Below are 18092 nucleotides of genomic sequence, written 5' to 3' on the forward strand. Positions count from 1 at the left end.
CGCTAGCCGGGAAGTGTAGGGAACGTGCGCGTGTCTCGAGAACGGTGATTCGATTTTGCAGGATCGAGCGCTGAAAAATGACGGCGATGTCGTAACGTAATATGTAGCGAGATCAATCACGAGATATAAACAGGCGATACAGTATGAATCTCGCTCGCAATAATCTATCTGTACATACGAGCATTATCATGAACTTGTCTGTCGCGTGTTAAATAGCCTGTAACATTAACTACTAGTATATTCCTACTTATCTAAATTAATCGTTTTTCGTTATTTGCAGCGCGGGCAGTGTCTTTATTGGAAATCTTCAGGGGGAAAATCGGAGTAACTCAACCGTTAACTTCCATGTCATATCGACAATCGAGACGAGAAGAACGATTTAAAAGGATTCTCCATCAAGCGCGCGGGAGTTTCGTTGGCTAGTATAACCGAGCTCGCACATCCATCGGCTCCCAATATCTCTCCCGTCCCTCCTTTCGTTTCCCTTCCTCCTTGATTCCCTTCTTTCGCCCCCTTTCTCCTCGATTCTTTTTCAGTCTTCTCTTCCGATCGCAGTCAGCTCGTTGGCGGTGTTCGGTTTCTGATTATCGGAAATCGATCCCTGGCAAGCCGTTAAGGGCACGGTCGACTAAGCTGGTTGGAACTCTCTTTTACTCTTTCTCTTTCTCTTTCTCTCTGTCTTTCTCCCCTGGGCCACCAAACATATGATTAGTGGATATACGATATTTTCCCCGATAAATCAGCGGATCTGCCACGCGCCAGCATCTCAAAATTTCAACATAATGTAAACACTCTGTCTAATGCATGTTCCATTACTCAACAATTTTATATTGTTACAGAAAGTGCTTTGATGAAATCTTCCAAATTAAATGTTACGTGCAAATTTATAGTAGATTTATTAATTTAACGCGCGAGAAAAATAACATAAAATTTATATAAAAGTTCACGGAGACAAAGTCTTAAAAAATTGATTGTGAAAAATTTAAAACGACGCTTCGGAGACGCTACTTTTACATTTTGGCCCAACGATTCGCTCTGCCTTGAAATTCGTAGATTTATAGCATCCTGTAATGTTCGAATTTACCGAATAAAGCAACTGAGACGCACTGGACCGTGTCGTATGTTCTTTCGTTCCCTAGTTTGATTCTTCAAGTTTTCCCTTCCTATTCCATGCGAACTGTTGGCGGCTCGTTGCCGGTGTTCGGTTCCTGATTATCGGAAATCGATCCGTGGCAGGCCGTTAAGGGTACGGTCGAACAAACCGGTAGGTACATCAAGAGGAGGGACACACGAACCGATGCAACACCACGCTACCATCAATACGTGATCGCCCGGATGTACGGCGCGCGACACGGTCGTTCACATTTAAATATCACCGTGTGACGTGACGACACGATCTCCGATTCTTGGTATTAGGCCATTGAAGTTTAGAACTATTAAAAATCAAATCTAATGGATGAACGCGCTGAATGGAAAAAACAAATAGAATTTGGTATCCTAAACGATAGATTTTTTTTTTCAACGTTGGAAAAATTTATTAACGTAACAATCGCTTACTTGCGAGTGTTTAATGTAGTATTCATGAAACATATTTTAATTTTGCAGCGGTCTTGTTACAAAGATTTACGCACTAACAAATAGATCTACCATCGACACGTGGCCAGCTTTACTAACAACCCACGGGTAGACATAAAACAGAAGCAAAGCATAAAATTAGTTCGTTTACGAACTGTTGCTCGTGCGTGTTTATTTATCTCGGAAATCGTAGGCGCGCTGTACGTAGCGAGAGGAGGCTATTCTCGAGAGTATGAGCCGAAAGGGGAAACGAAAATTGAGCACCGCGGGCGGCCGTTGTAAATTAAATTTGGTTGCAAAGGAAGTCATAACGGCCGGCACGTGCCCGTCGCTGTTGCATGGCGTATACGTGCGTCATGGGATTATGAAAAAATCTTCCGCGGGAGCCAGTCTTTTTTTTTCTTTCGTCAGGAAGCGTGGCACTTACGTGATCCGAATGCGTAAGCTTCGCGTGCATTTAGGTAAACCCCATGGAACCCGACAATTATAACTCAATTATAAAACCCGCACCATTTCGTGCTTCTTTCGCAAAATAATACAGAAGCTCTTTCGAAAGGAATATCATTCTGAATTTATTAAGTATGCTCTACTCGCAACGTGGAATTAATATGGAAAAAGCTTTCTTCGGTATTCTTTATTATTACTTTTAATTCCTGGGAGATATAAATAGATTAGAGACTATCAATCTTACAGTTTTTTTTTCTTCGTACGTAAAATGAGCACGAAATATGACGACATATTCGTTCCTTTCAATTACTCATGTCATTAATTAAATCCATCTGCATACAGTGCGCATACGTTTAAACATCACCCATCCCTCGCGCTTACCGTTCTTCTTTTTTCTACGAAAGCTCATAATATGAGAGTAAATAATAAGGGATGCGCTCTACGCTCTCCCCATCAGCAGTCTACACAATTTTTCCAACGAGGGAGCGTGGTGAAAGGAACGACGTTATGACGCGTGATATTTTCTCCCTTTTCATCCAGTGCGCTGCGTCTTTCGTTGCATTTTAATGACGGGATCGCGCGCGACTGACGACTTGGAGTACAGGGGTTAGTTTGGGCAAATGGAGAGAGAAAAAACGTCGGCGATTAACGCTTCAAGAGCGGAGAGACTCGCGCTCGCGCTCGCGTAGGATCGATCGCAGTCGAGCCTCGCCCTATCATTTGCGATCGATTGCAGCTGAGCAAACGAAACCTCAAAATTAACGGCCTATTACGAATTTAAACGCAGTAATTATCTCCGCGCAAACCGCGCGGAGTACCACTAGACGTTTGTTCTCCTTTGCTCTTCTACAATTATGATAAAACTGTAATAAAACGATTAATTACTCCGTTTCAAATGTGAAAACTACTTACAATATTTCTCTGCATATGTAAGTATACAATCCGGTACGGTAAGCCCGGTAGTGAAGTGACTCGAATATCAATTACACTCTCCACGGGGTAGTACGTGGTCACCCCGTAGGTGAACCGGTTGTCGTATTGATCGACACAGGTGATCGCAGATTAGAGAACATGAATTAATAACGTACTATTAATAACGTTGTAATAGCGCATAGGAAAATATGCCGTATGCCTATAATCGTTCGCGAACGGGAAATGGAAATGGAAGAGGAAGGGAGTGGAAATATTTTTGCTAATCTACAACATGGAACTAAAATTGAAACTCCCGAGTGATTTAAGCACACGTCCCGGTCGTAAAAGTAAGGATTTAAATAATTCGGCGATTTCCATCTGCCCCGGAGTGCATCGCGCTCGTAAATGTGCCGCGCCGAGGATCTTTCGTTTGCTGACTTTTTCCGCATTACTGAAGTACCGACCCGCCTGTTTGCAAGCGTAAGCGCGCCGAGCTTCCTGTGCGTGCGCGATAACGCAGAATGGGGAGGAGATCCTTGTTCCTTCGTTTGCATTTATCACTCGCGTCGTACACTTGACCGAGTCGAGACACACGGCTTCCGCGCGATGTCCCGATCATCGCGGAGGCGCCAGCACGCAAACGAGTCGATAGTTCACAGACTGGTGAACGAGTAAACAAGCGGGAAGAAGACGAGGGAGAGGCGATTTCACGAGGAAAGAGGAATGATTTCCTTGCATCATGCGAGAACGATGCTCATAATGCTCGATTTCGAATGGCGCGTAATGGCCGATGGTGTTCGGTATTTCCGCCACGGTTGCAGCACGTGGCATCATATTTTTAGAACGTGCCGTACGGAGTCAAACCTAATACTCGCATGACGACAGGTGGATTGTTAAACGAGGACCTTACGCGCGCGCGTGTGTATGTGTGTCTCTCTCTTTTCTCTTACTTTTTTCTCCTTTCTCGGTGCCGCCGACGGTGACGAACGTCACCGCGCGTTGCGTGAAAATGTCAGCACCATGTACGAGGTATTTAGGGACGCCATAGGGAACCGGTTATACACGTCTCCGCGCGTTCCACTCACTCTTCTCGGAGCGCGCGCGCGATGATCTGCGTCGCGGAAAATTTAGGGGAGACTCCGACAATTTTCGACATCGAACGGAAACGGCGACGTGTAACAGAGCGACAAGATTAATTCGCGCGGGATATCTTTGCGTTCTAGCCAGCGCGTCGCCAAATGCGTAACATATTGCTCACACGCTTCGCACATTGCGAGAGGTTGAACGTATCCTCCTTTTTACATTGCATTTCTTCCCTACGCGTGGAGCGTTTTTTTCCCGTACGCGATTCTACGCGCGGAAAACGTCAAAGAGCCGAACGGGGGGAGAAACCTGTGTGTGTGTATGTGTATGCGTGTTCGCTATTGTGAATCAATCAGGTATCGTGCCGAATCCGTAACTAAAATCCATAGCGTACGAACGTTACGTTATCCTGGGAAGTCAGAACTGATAATAATAGGAGGCACATAAATCAAAGCCCCATTCATGTCTTTATTGCTCTATTAAATGGGACAGCTGGTGCCCGCCCGTCGCCGTGTTCCGCTCGATTCGGGAGCTCGGTCGGAATTTCGCGGAGGTACATTTGTCTCGCTGCGGATTATCGTCGGAGCGGGGTGCGAGTGGCTGCGCGCGGTCTATAAAGTTATATCAATTCGCATCCGGCGCCCCGCCGTATTGAGTTAATATCGTTAATTTCCGTCAACGATTTTGCTAGGGGTAAGCGCCCGTCGCGATGGGTAGGCCGCGCGCCGAATGCGGGACGACCAATCGAAGCTTGTTTGCGTACAAATACGAACAGTTAAATTGTTTCTCGGCTATGCAATTTCCATCTAATCTGCCGTCGGCCACTTTCAGTTTGCGCCGCGGCATCAATCGCACGGGCCGTGGCTTTGCAATAAGTTGTTGTTGATGTTGAAATTCTATCTCGCTTAAAAATTAATTATTATAGATACTGTAAATAAAGGAAATTAAAATGTTTTTTTTTCGAAACGCCATCATACGTTATAAAACTTGAAAAATGAGTTTGAAAATTTGCTTCGAGATTGATGAGACTCGGAAGATTGGAGTAGTCCAAGTTGGCTTATAACGAGGCTTCAATGATGTTCGGGAATCGAGTACGACACTTGCCAAGAAACGCATTTGGCTCATAGGATTCATAATCGTAGTATAAGCGGAGTTCGCAAAGTCGTATCAATTCACGTCCGGTTTGGTGGCACATTGAGTTCATAACATTAATTTCCGTTAACGGCGCAGCCAAACGGCTCTCGAACTCCAATTCCGAGGGCCCGGCTGCTGATGGAGATGGATCGAAGCCTGTTTACATACAAATTCACCCCGTAAAACCGCACCTGCGCGGCGCAATTCCGGATTGGCCCGCAGTTAATTTCGGAGTAACAACGCGCTCGGGCTCGAGTATCGCGCGCGTCACTTCGCTACGCGGACGTTAATAATGAGAGCAGAATTCCGGCGAACTTTGGAGCCGCAGGTTCGGAGCCCCGCAGTTTACTCAGGAGCCACGATAATTCTGAACCGGCGAAAGCGCTGCGCGAAACTGCTGCGCGAAACTTTGTTGCCGGAGTAGAAAGCGGAAGTGGAAGGATTATAATGCAACGTATGCTGGGTCCTCGTTACACATTTTACAAATGTGTTTGCATCGTTACAACTTTAATAATTTAGACTATTATTGCGTATTAGAGAATGCATTTTCTCTTCTGCCATTTTACTAATAATAATGGCCACGCGACATTGTACGTATACAGTCCAAATGTACTAAAAGTTTTCTCCGACGGAATTCTCATATCTCAGCACTCTCGTAGATATGGAGTAGAGCTCCATGCATCATACGGAGACAGAGGAGAAAGAGAGAGAAATCGGGAAGGCTCGATTATTAAAAATATCGTGGTATATTACGAGTGGACGTCTCGTGACAATGTTACTTATAGAATCGCCGACGATATACGAGAGAATGCTGCTCCTCGCAGAAATCTCGAGCATCTGGAATCGGGCCAACCATTTTTATTGTCGAGCCTTTTCATTGGACATTTTTCTCGAAGCGAGCGTACGCTCGTCGCGGCAACTCATGAATATCCCTGTCTTTGGCAATAAAATTCTCGACGTTCTTTGCGACTGACAATGTATCTAGGACGCCCAGATGGAGCATTTAACGATTGACTGTCGGTTTTACCGCAATTACGAGCTTTTCGCGATTATTTTTGTCAGATGGTCTGCCGTGCTTTTGCCGAAGACGCGACAGCTTTGCTCGTAGCTACTTGTAGCTACTTTTCAATCGTGAGATGCAAAACATATAATTAACTTTTTACGATTCTCTAATATACGAAGAAAAGTTTATGGAAATATTTTCATTAAATCTTGAAAATTGCTTATCAGTATTGTGATAATTTAGATGATATTTATCGCTAAGCCAAGTTTATAATCAAAAGAATGTTTTCACAGTAATTTCTGCCCAATTTTATAAAGATCGTGGCGCCGTGGTGTCGCCGCAATTTCTGTGCTAGCGTAACTGGGACAGGCCAGACTAGATGGAAGAAGAACGCTAGATCGATGAAGGAGAAATCCCAAGGAATTTTATCTAGGCAGATGCGATCGTGGAGTTGAATTGGCCTGACTAGTATATATACAAAGCTCCAAAATCCCCCTTGATTTTGCCGGGTTGGAATTGACGTTAGATACGCTTCAGGGAGCATTAGGAGCCTCGAGGAATTGTCGAACGAGCGTTTCTAAGCTAGACCGTCCTGAGGGTGAAACTTCATATCTCCTTCTGTCCTCATTACACTTTGACGATAGCAATCTCCGTTATATTTTACGTACGTTTCTTTTCCTCGCTTCATTAAATTACCCGCGTTGAAAGCGTAACTCTTTCGGTACGATTTGCCGGAAGGCATATATAATATCTCTCTGCAAAATCTATATGAATAATATGAAGTTAAACGTATTATATATCTCCAATTTAGAACGATCAATTATTTTGTCCTAAATCGCTTAAATTCAAAAAAGTAACTTTCTTATAATTTTTTTATTCAAACAAGCTATTAAGTAGCTGTTATATTTGATGGTGAAACATTTCATCACGCAAGTATATCAGAGGCTGCTATTAAAAGCGAGGCATGTTCGTGTAGAGCATGAATCAAGGGTGTACCCAACGCGATCGTGCACGCCGCGTTTCTCGCTATGGGAACAGAACGGAGGCAATCGGCGCGAAATCGATTCGATCACGAGCGCGGCCAGAGGTAGAGGAGGGCCCCATCGTGATTCGCTCGATCTCACATGAACCGAGTCACGGATCCGCGTTTCGTCGTCCAACGTCGCTTCCGTGAACCGTACGAGCGGCGCTCGCCCGACGGGAGGAAGAAAGAGGACAAAAGGTGCACGCTGCGAATTAATAAGCCAGCTTTAAACATAGGAGTAGCATATATGCCCCCCTCGAGGTACATCGAACGGGTCGTCAGGCCGTACATAATGCGGCGCAGCTGAAGCAACTACAGGGGAGAGGGAGAGGACGCTCACGTTAAAGGGGGCGTCTTTCTCTCTTATTGTCCCAGTTTTATATTGCCTCGGGAGGATATTTGACTTTTGGGGCCGTAGGGCCCCAAAGAAAGAAGCTGCTTTATTCTGATCGGTCGATGCGAGCTCACGCTCGGTCGGGTATTCGAGGAGAGGCCTACGGTTTTCGCCTTCGCCGAATCCATCACCGCAGGACGTCCTATTACCGCCCTTCCTCGCTCTCCCTACATTTTCGCGACTCCCTGCCTCGTCTAAGTGGATTATCAGAGATATCCGTTTGATCTCTCGACCGAAAGGACCGCGCCGGATAAACTTTAGGATGTCTTACGGGCTCCTGCAGGTGTAGCGGTTAAGTCCTTCCGTTTTGTACGTCTGACGGCACGGCGAGAAATAGGACATGAAAAGCCTCGAGGTTTCATCCCCTAAGCGAGCAAAACAGAACGAATCCCTTTGTCGTTGAAAGTGTAAAAAGTAGGAAGCAATTGTTTTTTGCTTTCGTGTTGTATTCTCGTCTTTTTCGTAAAAATATTCGTGCTTGTAATATTTAACATTTTTGTAATATATAACATTTAACATTTGAACTCAACATTTATAAAAATCAAGTCTCTGTATGCAATTTTTTGCGTAAATCTAATTTTTAAATTATCGTGCAGCATTTCTAAATCAGCTAATTATAAACATCTTTAATATTCTATTATTCTATTCTTTTTATTATTGCGATTGTATAAGATAAAGAGCTTCGACTAATTGTAACGTAGCACTAAAATAATAAAAATGCTATCGAACGAGCGACACTTAAGTATTCCTGTAACGCATGTTTTAATGCGTTTCGTTTCAATGTTTACTTTCTCTTTGTCCGTACAAAAGTCCCCAATTAATCTGCTTTGCGACTTTGAGCACCTCGATATTCCGATGAAATAGCAAAAAGGTGATATGATCTAACTTTCGTCGTTCCCCTCGAGTTATTCGGCCTGTGAACATAGACGACAACAACGACAACACCCAGGGCAATGACGCCGACGACGACGCAACGTCGAAAAGGAGGAAAAGTTGGATGGTCGGGCCCCGTCGACCGGCAACGATGACTTCCTTCACGAGGGTTTCAATTCAATAGGGTCACGATGATCCGACAATGGAGCCGAGTTTGGTCGGGAAGAAAGAACTTCCAGAAGAGGTTTTCTGGAGGGATCTCTCGAGGAAATAACGAGTCACGCTCGTACCGTGGCACGGTCTGCTACCGAAACTGGAAGGATGGAAGTGCCCATAAGGAACAGAAGGGAGGAAGAGAGAGAGCTAGAGATTTCTCCCTTTCCAACGAGCGCGCGCGCGCACACGCGCGCCAAGGCGCGGGACAGTGGGCCAAGAGGAAAAACGAAAACGCATGACGATCTTATTGTCGCTGGATCCGCAGAAAAGTCGTTCCTCTCTCGCGGCACATCCGACAATGAGCGTCTACTCCGTATCCTCCCCTTTTTCCACTTTTGCCTCTTCTATTTTTCTAGCTCCTTCTGCTCTACACGCTCGCTCGCTCGCCCGTTCGTCAGGAGTCCCCCGGCGCGCAAAAAGCAGTTAAAGCGATTAAAGTCCCCGAAAGCTCGGCGAGAGGCGAAGCGCGATAGAAAGCCTCCCGAGTTCTTTGCCCGTCTTGCCCCCTCCCCCCTCCGCGCGGCCCTTCACAGAGCTTGGATATTGCGAGTCGCGGTGGAATTGCCCCGGGCAATTGCGCTGGAATCTAACTTCCATTCGGACTTATTATTTGAACAGGAGTAGCGCCGACGACTAGCGGCGGAGGTAGCTTCCGGTTCTCTCTTTTTCTCATGCTCCTTTAGTCAACGTCACGTGATGAGGCGTGATCGATCGATCGTAAAACGTTTCACGATTAGGATTCTGGTGTCTTCGCGTTTCACAGTCTGGTGAAGCGAAATTCGCGTCGAACGTGGCTGAGATAGAGATGGACTGTCGAAGACGAAGAAATTTGATTTAAGCTAACAGTTTTTGTAAAATGTACTTGTGAAATAATTGCTTGCATTATTTGTTACTACTATTTTAATCTTGATCAACGAGAAACGGGCATTATGAGTTTGTGATACAAGCACGTGGAAGATCAAATGATCTTGTTGTATTATAAGATAGTATATAGTGTCAAATGTCTTCTTGCATGTCAGCTTGACATCTAAGCCTAAGCAGGGGGGTCAAGGATTAAATCTCGTGTCGCGCCTCTGCATAAAATCTCCGAACCGGAAAAGCAATTACTACTGATTGACCTCCTCGTTTCATTCTCGGTAACCGAACCGTATAACGGGATTAATAAAGGCTCGACCGTCCATCCATAATGCCAGATGAGGGAAGAGCGAGGTGAGACGGGGTGCAGCGGTGGCACACGCCTCTCCTAAAATCAACGAGACGGGAACTCGTACGGACGTTAATTGCCTCTGCGAGAGCGCGCCGCCAAATTAAGATGCGTACGTAATCGAGCACCCGGATTGGCTAACGCGCTTCGTGCACGCTAATTGCGCGTGAGACAATGTTGCCGTGCTATTCCGTGCGCGGCAACGCATCGCGGAACTACGCTCGCTACGCGCACGGAAATACGCGAATTGGTAAATAAATTAGTGACTTAACTGATGGCCTGTCGAAGTATTCGAATAGAAGCAACGCGCGAATGGTAATGAACGCCGGAACGAGATGAAACGGACCAAAGCGAACGACGGCCGACTAATTATTTTGGTGTGTCTCGCAGATAAAACGACGCGAGCGACGTAACGGTAAGCGCGAGTTGAGCGCGAGTGAGAAAAAACCGTCGTTTTCTTAAGTAGCGCCATAAAATTCTGAAACGCGAAATCACAAGATTACTACCTTTCGCGATCGAACGAGCTAGTTAACTGTGACCCACGCCGATCTATAATCGCCGGATGCGACCATTTTTTTTCCATTAATCGTCGCTGCTGCTTGCTCGCGCAAGGCTGTAATTGGACCGGATCGTAGTCACAAAGTCGATAACCCGGCGTAATTGAATCCGTAAGCAGTCTGTCGATCAGAGGCGCTCTAGTAAAACGATTTCGCTTCGGCGAAAAGTGCGTCAATGCGCCGGCCCTGCGCACAGAGGAAAGATTAAAGGGTCCTATGCGAACGCTCAACAATTTCATATAATCATACGCATCAGTCCCGTCACACACTTTTTTCTCTACAAAAAATGTATAATGATAGAGAGGTAAAAGAGGATATACTCATCTACGCTGCTTTGCATTATCTTTAGTATTATTACTTGGCTCGTGATTAAATTCCGGAGTAAATACTATTTCTCGATTGGTTTAATGAACCGTTTTGCCTTCATTCTCATTTAGCTGTGAGTGACAACGTCGACTAACTGCGGTACACAAATTTGACAGTTTGCTCCGAGAAGCGTTCGAATGCCTCCAGCTATATGCGGGACAAGCGAAGCTAGAACGCGATCTCATTCGGGATAATTTCCGCATAATCGTGCGTGTACGTCACTCCGGAAATTTCTCTCTATACGGCGCATAATGCGGGGACGAATGTAGACACAATGCGGCTCGGCTGAGACGCGATACGATCTCGCGATGTAATAAAACTGTCCTGCAAAACGACGATTTCACCGCGACCCTTGAGCGGATTCTCAGGAAAAAAGGGTCTCTGTCACATCGTCGCTTTCTCACCCGCTCTTTTGCTGTCTTCCCTTTCGACGGTGGACGCAGAAGAGGCGAATGAAAACGTTCGCCGGGACAGAATAATTCATTGTCCTACTAAAACCGGTGGCGCTTCACGCTTGTTTGGGGAACGGATTCACCTTGTTCGAGCTACCGCGATTCTCGATGGGGAGAGAGAGAGAGAGAGAGAAATTTTAGTGATCCTGGAAATTCTACCTCCAGATTCATTTTATGTTCAAATACATTCCTGAAAAAGGTTATTGCCCTATCGAAGAGTCGCGTCATCTCAATACCGTCATACATTTATACTATTATATACTTATGTTTCTTATTCATTTAAAAAAAAAAAGCTATCAGAATATACAGTAAGTGAATTTGGTAGAAGATTAGAAGCAAAATAAAATGCTTTTACATGTGCCTTTCATATGTGGTCTCACATTGACACGTGTCAGAGTATTATTCATCCTGCGGTCAGTTTCGGTCATTCCGTGCCATGCATGAAAAACAAGCTATCAGATCCTACTGCTTTCGAAAGGGTCAGTTAGAGATAAAAAAGGAAGCTATATAAGAACTGAGCATATTGATCTATGGGAAAAGTTGACAATGCATGATGAGTGGGGTAAAAGAGAATATGAGAGTGAAATGGAATACATAATGAAGGGAGGCTTCTTGTCCATGTGATAGCAGCGTCCACCAAGAAGGTTGGTATCCGTCTATCTATCCTACCTACTCCCTATCACACAGGCACTCGGACCGTAGAGAGAGTCTTCCCTCTCACTTTGTCTAAAATCTTCCCTTTTCGTTCATCTGTCTACCTCTGTGCGTCCATCCTCTCGCGTCTCCGCTCCCTTGGACCGCCTTTGGACCCCACGCGACACGCGTTGTATGTCCGGCTCGTCCCTTTGCTCTCACTTTTTTGTATGCCCGATGAGCGGCACACACGTGGGCAGCTGGCAAGAGAGATATAAAGAGAGGGAGAAAAGTCCTCAAAAGACACAAAGGACGTCCGCATGCATTAAAGGGTAATGATGCCTCCGTGACGGTGGTGATGGTAGTGGCGGTGGTTTGGGTTGTGGTAGCCGATTCCCTGCTTGACGTTTGAAAATTCGTCCTGCCACGCGACGCCGCGCCGCCACTGCCGACGCTCTCGTGGAACGAGGTATAATGTTTTACCCATGGCAGCGTTTAGGAACAACGCCGGACGGACTTGCATGCTAATTTCGCGCAGACGGTATAAGCCGGAGAGACTTTTCCTTCCCTTCCGGTGCCGTGAACGTGTCGAGGCAAAAGTACGCTTTATCTATTATTCCGTGGATAAATTTGAGGGACGAGGACGCGTACCCGCTTTTCCGTACTTCTCACGAAGAGGGAGGGGGGGGGAGGGAGGTTTCAAGTTTCTTAAGACTTTTAAATTGGATATTCAGTATTCCGTGCCGACGACCACCGACGAGTCGTAATAGCGTTAATCCGGTATATACTGTAAACGATTGTCAACTTAATTTACGTTTAATTAAATCGTCGCCGCTTTTAGCAAGGTTTCATTTTAGGAATATAAATTTGGATTAAATTAAAGTCGGATTGAGAGAAACGTGCGAACCATCGGACGATGTGAACTTTACAAATTTTTAAGTGTATGTGTTTAAATATATAATTTTAAAATTAATAGAGAAATGAAATATAGGCAAAGAGCAGTGCTGGTTATTCGTGCTATCTAAGATTTAAGATTTTGTATATAGTTTAAATAAATACATACGGCCAAGTTAAATTTATATATATATATAAATTAATAGGATGTGTGACTGTAAAACTCAGATTCAATTAAATTGCGAAAGTTTCTGGTTAAAGATCTCAGTGAAATATTAATGGAAAAGAGAACGATTTATTCAGCAACAAAAAAAAAATAAATTAAAGGACCACGAAATTACATTAATTGACGCTTTTAATGTAAGAAACCGTCTTTTAATATCATTTGAAAGCGAGATAAAATTTTCATTTCTTGTTGATTAAATTTCCCATTAATACGTTATTTCGATATAAAGTATGAAATATATATATATATATATATGACAGATAATCTTTTTTTTTATAAAAAAAGTGATTTTATTTAACGATTTTACTGTATTAAGAGGCTATGTTTCATTAGAAAATCTCATTTAGTCGACAGTTTCTACAAGAAAATTTTATCCCCTAAACATGTCATAAACGCAGATGCAAAAACAATAAATGTAGTTACTTAGATATACAAGAGAACATCCTCATATAAACGCCATCTAATGACGATATCAAGGCATAATAATAGGCGTTTAAATAATAGCAGTGAATTCCGAAAGTATCATGTGCACAAAGTGTTTTTAAAAGCATCTCGAGAACGTCGCGTAGTCGTCAAAGAATTTCATGGCGCGCAGTAAGGTACAGCTATGCGCGGAATTGATTGCAGCTTGTGGGCAAACGTTTAGAGCTTCGTGTCGAGGCGACCGGCTCTATAAAGTCGCCACGGCGGAAATTATAACTTGGATGCCGCGATGGACCACGTAAAATGCCGCCTTTTAAGAAATAATTTACCGACTGGACTCGTTAGCGTAGCATTCAGAGTGAGACGGCCTTGTTAGGCCACGCGTGCACTCTCGTTCGGTCGTGTCACCAATTATTCAGCGAGAAAGAAAGTGTTTACTGCGCCGCACCTCTACCCTTCCTCCTTTCTCACGACACTCACGATCGTTTGATGATCTCCAATTTGCATAAAGTCGTCGCACAGCGGCCGAAACGGTCACGCGAATTGACACGTTCGGGAAACTTTAATAAGTTTCGGCGCAACAGCACCTGAGATGCCATATATATTTCTCGTTTTATTCGATATTCGCGCCTTGCAATTTCGAGAATACTACTCTTACAATGATTAGCATATCCCGGGACAGCAGCGGGTATCTCGTTAAATATTCGCGCGTAATACCGGTTGTACTGAGAATTTTGTTTCCGGGATTCTCAAGCAAATTTGATATGCCATCAAAGGAGCCAAATCAAGCTTCAAAGAACGAGAGATGCATCTTTTGAATTTTAAGTGCAGTTTTCTGAGGCATAAAGTATTTTCTATCGAGAAATTCTCTCCGCGAGACATAACTGATGGTTTTCAATTAATGTAATAGCTAATAAAGTCTGAATTTTTATACGAATTATGATACGGTTCAGAAACAAGTAACCGATATTTATTATAAATAGTAAATGTGAGCAAAAGACATCTTCATATATTTTTAAAAATATATATTACATTCTTATTTAATTAAATATCTTTAGAGCATAAAGGTGTAACAAATACTACTAATTGTAAGGTAAAAGACAATTAAAAGATAAACTTCTTTAGATTTTAACGTGTTTAAATTTCTACAAAAATTCCTAATTCGTGTAATATCAGTAAGACTAAAAGCTTTCCGCAATTTAGAAAACGATTATGGTTTCATAGTGCTAATGTCGTTGCGAGTAAACGCAACATTAGCTACTGTTTGCAGTTTCTAATTCGAAGTCACGACACGCTAATTAATTTATCCCTCGGAGTTTTCTCGTTAAGGAGAGTCTCATGTTGGTCGCATTATTTACGAAATACATAGGTCTATATTTTCAAATGCTTGACTTGAATTACTTAGGAATTGCTGCATTATCTTGTGTTCTACAATTTTTTGTATGAAAGCAAAAATTAAGATTATTTTTCGTTTTGGCACATACATGTGTTATAACTAAAATTCTTTAAATAAATTTAGTAAAGTATTGTAAGTAAATTTTTTTACAAGTTTAAGAAAACTGAAAAAATGTTCAAGAATGATAATAATAAAGTTAAAAATCGTATGCAATTCATCGTTTCATAAATCATCGCAGTTTCAAGATGTTTAAGATAGAAGAGGTGCTAGAAACTACGGTAAAATTACCGAAACGGAAGTAACTCCAAAGTATAACAGACTGGTCTTCCGCGATTCCGAACGTTCTTTATGGCACTAGCCGGAGGGATGAAAGGGGGAGATATAAAGGCTCGAAATATACGGTCGTATACCACGAAGTTTCGAAGTGCATCTACTGTTTCAGCGGATGAGCCCGCGTCGTCCGTTTTCCGCGGGCCATTCGTAGAGGATTTCAATTTCGCTTCTCTACTGACTTTTCATGGCGACCAGAAAGAAAGTCGCGGTGAGAGGAAGGGAGAGTCGCCGTACTGAAATGCGGAGACACAGCACCGTGGATAAACGATTGAGATAACGGACTTTATGGTTCTACGGGATTACGAATCCCACGACCGTTGCATAAATTCCATCGCGCGTATAATGTAAAGCTAATACGCCGGTTCTTCAAGTCCTCGCGATGGTTAAGATCGGGGAGTAGGGGCGGGTAAAAAAGGGGAACGCGCGGGTATGGTTGGCGGTTGGAGACAGAGCGACAGGAATAAAGGGATAAAGAACGGAAAGGCGTACGAAAAGAACGGAGGCAACTGGGAGGGCGAGCAGCGGCAAGACTACCGGGGAACGCCTGGGAATAGTAAATTTCCGCTGCACCGTGGCATCGTTATTAGCATACAAGTATTTAGAATGAATTATGGGCCAGCCCGCTTATTCCCGAGGGTGGATATATTCGGTACAGGCACTCCAGGCGTTCTTCCTACGTCAGGTGTATCCCTTAGGAGATAACATTATGTTGTCTTGCATATTTCATCCTTTCACTCTCTCGATCTCATGACGCGTTTCGTCGCGAAAAGGAGCAGAAGGAGAGAGACAGAGAGAAAGAGAGAACCAAGCGGAAGGAAGAAGAAGCAAACACGCGTGGGCACTTAAAACCGCGACGTTATTCGCGCGAAAGGTGCAACGTGAGCCGCTGCCTAGGAGGTCGAGGAGGTGCACGACCTCCTACTCCTCCTCCGCGACGTTCTACCTGCGCTCTAAGTCGCTCGAATTTATGATCGGTTTACCGAGGCTGGAGGATCGATTCTGCGGCATATGCGAGCGCCGACCGCCGTCGCCGTTAAGCATTAAGGTTTAACAACGTCCGTGTGGCGGTCATTAAAACTGACCCGACAAATGACCCAGGTCGCGAAATCGCCGTTAATCGTTGCACTCGCGTTCTGACAATCCAGAGTCTGCGAGTCCGGCCGATTAAACTGCTTTTGTGCTCATTCTCGAGGTCAAACTTGGCGTTTCTATTTTATTAATCGTGAGTCATTCCGGCATCCAATCTGGAGGGATATCGTGGATCGAGAGATCGTCCTTGAGTAGTCTTAACGAGCAGCGATCATTAATCTAGCTTAAAAAAAGAAAACGCGCTGCTAAACTAGTTTGCGTTGGTTTAACGGAAAATAATATAATCATACGAAACATGCGTATTATGAGGCACAATTAAATGGGAATGTCTATCTAAGAGAACCACCATTTTCTAAGCAACCTATGAATTATTCTCCGACCTCGGTCTTTAATTTCGTGCACGGATATTTTATTAGAGAAGAAGCAAAAAGTATGACTAGTCACAAAAAACATCGCCTGATCGTTTCTTTCCTTTATACAGCACTTCCTCTACTTTTTTTTCCTTTCTGGTCATTCTATTTCGGTATCCTTTCTTTTTTTTTGTAAAACTACAAAAGAACAACCGTATACAGGTATACACGGTCGCGCGCGGTAATTAGAAAGCCATTATCTCTAAAGCCATGGCCGTTGAGCCATTGTGCAACAAGCACGCGTAGGGGGTGGAAGAAGAGTGGTTCCCATGGAGTTAGTACACCTCCTGTGTCCAGGGGTAGATGAATGTCCGGCAATCAGGTGCAGGGACCCCCAACCGCCTCTAAATCTATCCACTGGCAGCTGGCTGATACGTTCTCGTTGACGCGGAGCCATCATCGTGCCTACTGCCCTCCCGCTGTTTCGTTTTCGTGTTTGGACATCGACGAGGAAACGAGCCTAGGCAGGAGAAGCCACATTCGAAATGCGGGGAATGTCTTTAAAACGGAGAGGCCAGGGATTTTTTCGAAATCGACCGTGAACGACGTGTGCCACGTTCCGAGTAAAGCGGCACGTGCAAAGAAGTCGCAAGCACGGATTTAACGGTTACGATCGCATAAATCCAAAGACCTTCGCCGCGGGTCACAAGCATTTTTCAACTTTCAGTTCGGCCGATTATGCAGAGAAGATGGAAAAATATTTCTCTGGCCGATGATATTTTAACCGACGTATATGTTTTTAAGAGGAAATCCTTTTCTATTCATTTTGTAACGCTCTCGCGCATACACGGCTACGCAATAACGATCGAAAGTAACTTGTATTATTTTGTCTATACATCTTTTCAATATGATTGGCGTATATCATAAAATTTATACACGCGATTATTACTTGTAACATAATAAACGGCGCAAATGCATGACGTAGGAAATTTCAATTAAATAGATACCCGGAATGACGATGGAGATTTATACAATGATGACGGTGTGTCATCATCGCGATTCTGCACGATACCCGCAGCAACAGCAGCAGCAGGCGACTCTGAAAATGATAGCACCGGAAATTCATATCGCGCGCGGGCGGATGCATACGCGCGGTTCACTCAGCCGCGTTAAATTCGGCCATAATGATTCGACGATCGTGCACGTTCATTTCCGAGGAGTTAATATTCAAAATGAACATTAACAGGACGCACGCTACCGTTAATCTCCAATGGCATGTGGGACCGCTCACGGTACGCCGGAGGTCGCTTTACTGCATTCGCGTTAATTATGCAAATGAATAATTAGCATTTCGATTATTTCGGCAACGTCACTGTCTACGCTGCGGAAAATTTATCGCGCCGATATTAATTTATCGTTTTTCTCTCGCGCGCCCGAGCCAGTGGAATTTATCATTACCGTCGCGATAATGATGGAACGATCCGCGTAGGGCGATAAAGTATCGATCG

General features: G+C 44.2%; 1 protein-coding gene and 1 long non-coding RNA gene across 4 annotated transcripts in view; one reads left to right on the forward strand and one right to left on the reverse strand.

Moving 5' to 3' along the window:
- LOC120358650 overlaps positions 1–18092 on the forward strand; it is a 423202-nt gene that overhangs the window by 344623 nt on the left and 60487 nt on the right. The window contains exon 7 of one of the 2 annotated variants that reach the window (XR_005575555.1): positions 281–13088. The exons of the other annotated variant lie outside the window; for it this stretch is intronic. This is a non-coding gene — a long non-coding RNA (uncharacterized LOC120358650). Of the gene's footprint in view, positions 1–280; positions 13089–18092 lie in introns of those variants that run through there. 2 annotated transcript variants of the gene reach the window in all.
- LOC105193437 (discoidin domain-containing receptor 2) overlaps positions 1–18092 on the reverse strand; it is a 167809-nt gene that overhangs the window by 76515 nt on the left and 73202 nt on the right. The window lies entirely within an intron of this gene.

The sequence above is a fragment of the Solenopsis invicta genome, chromosome 9 (genome assembly GCF_016802725.1).
Source record: "Solenopsis invicta isolate M01_SB chromosome 9, UNIL_Sinv_3.0, whole genome shotgun sequence".
Lineage (NCBI taxonomy): Eukaryota > Metazoa > Arthropoda > Insecta > Hymenoptera > Formicidae > Solenopsis > Solenopsis invicta.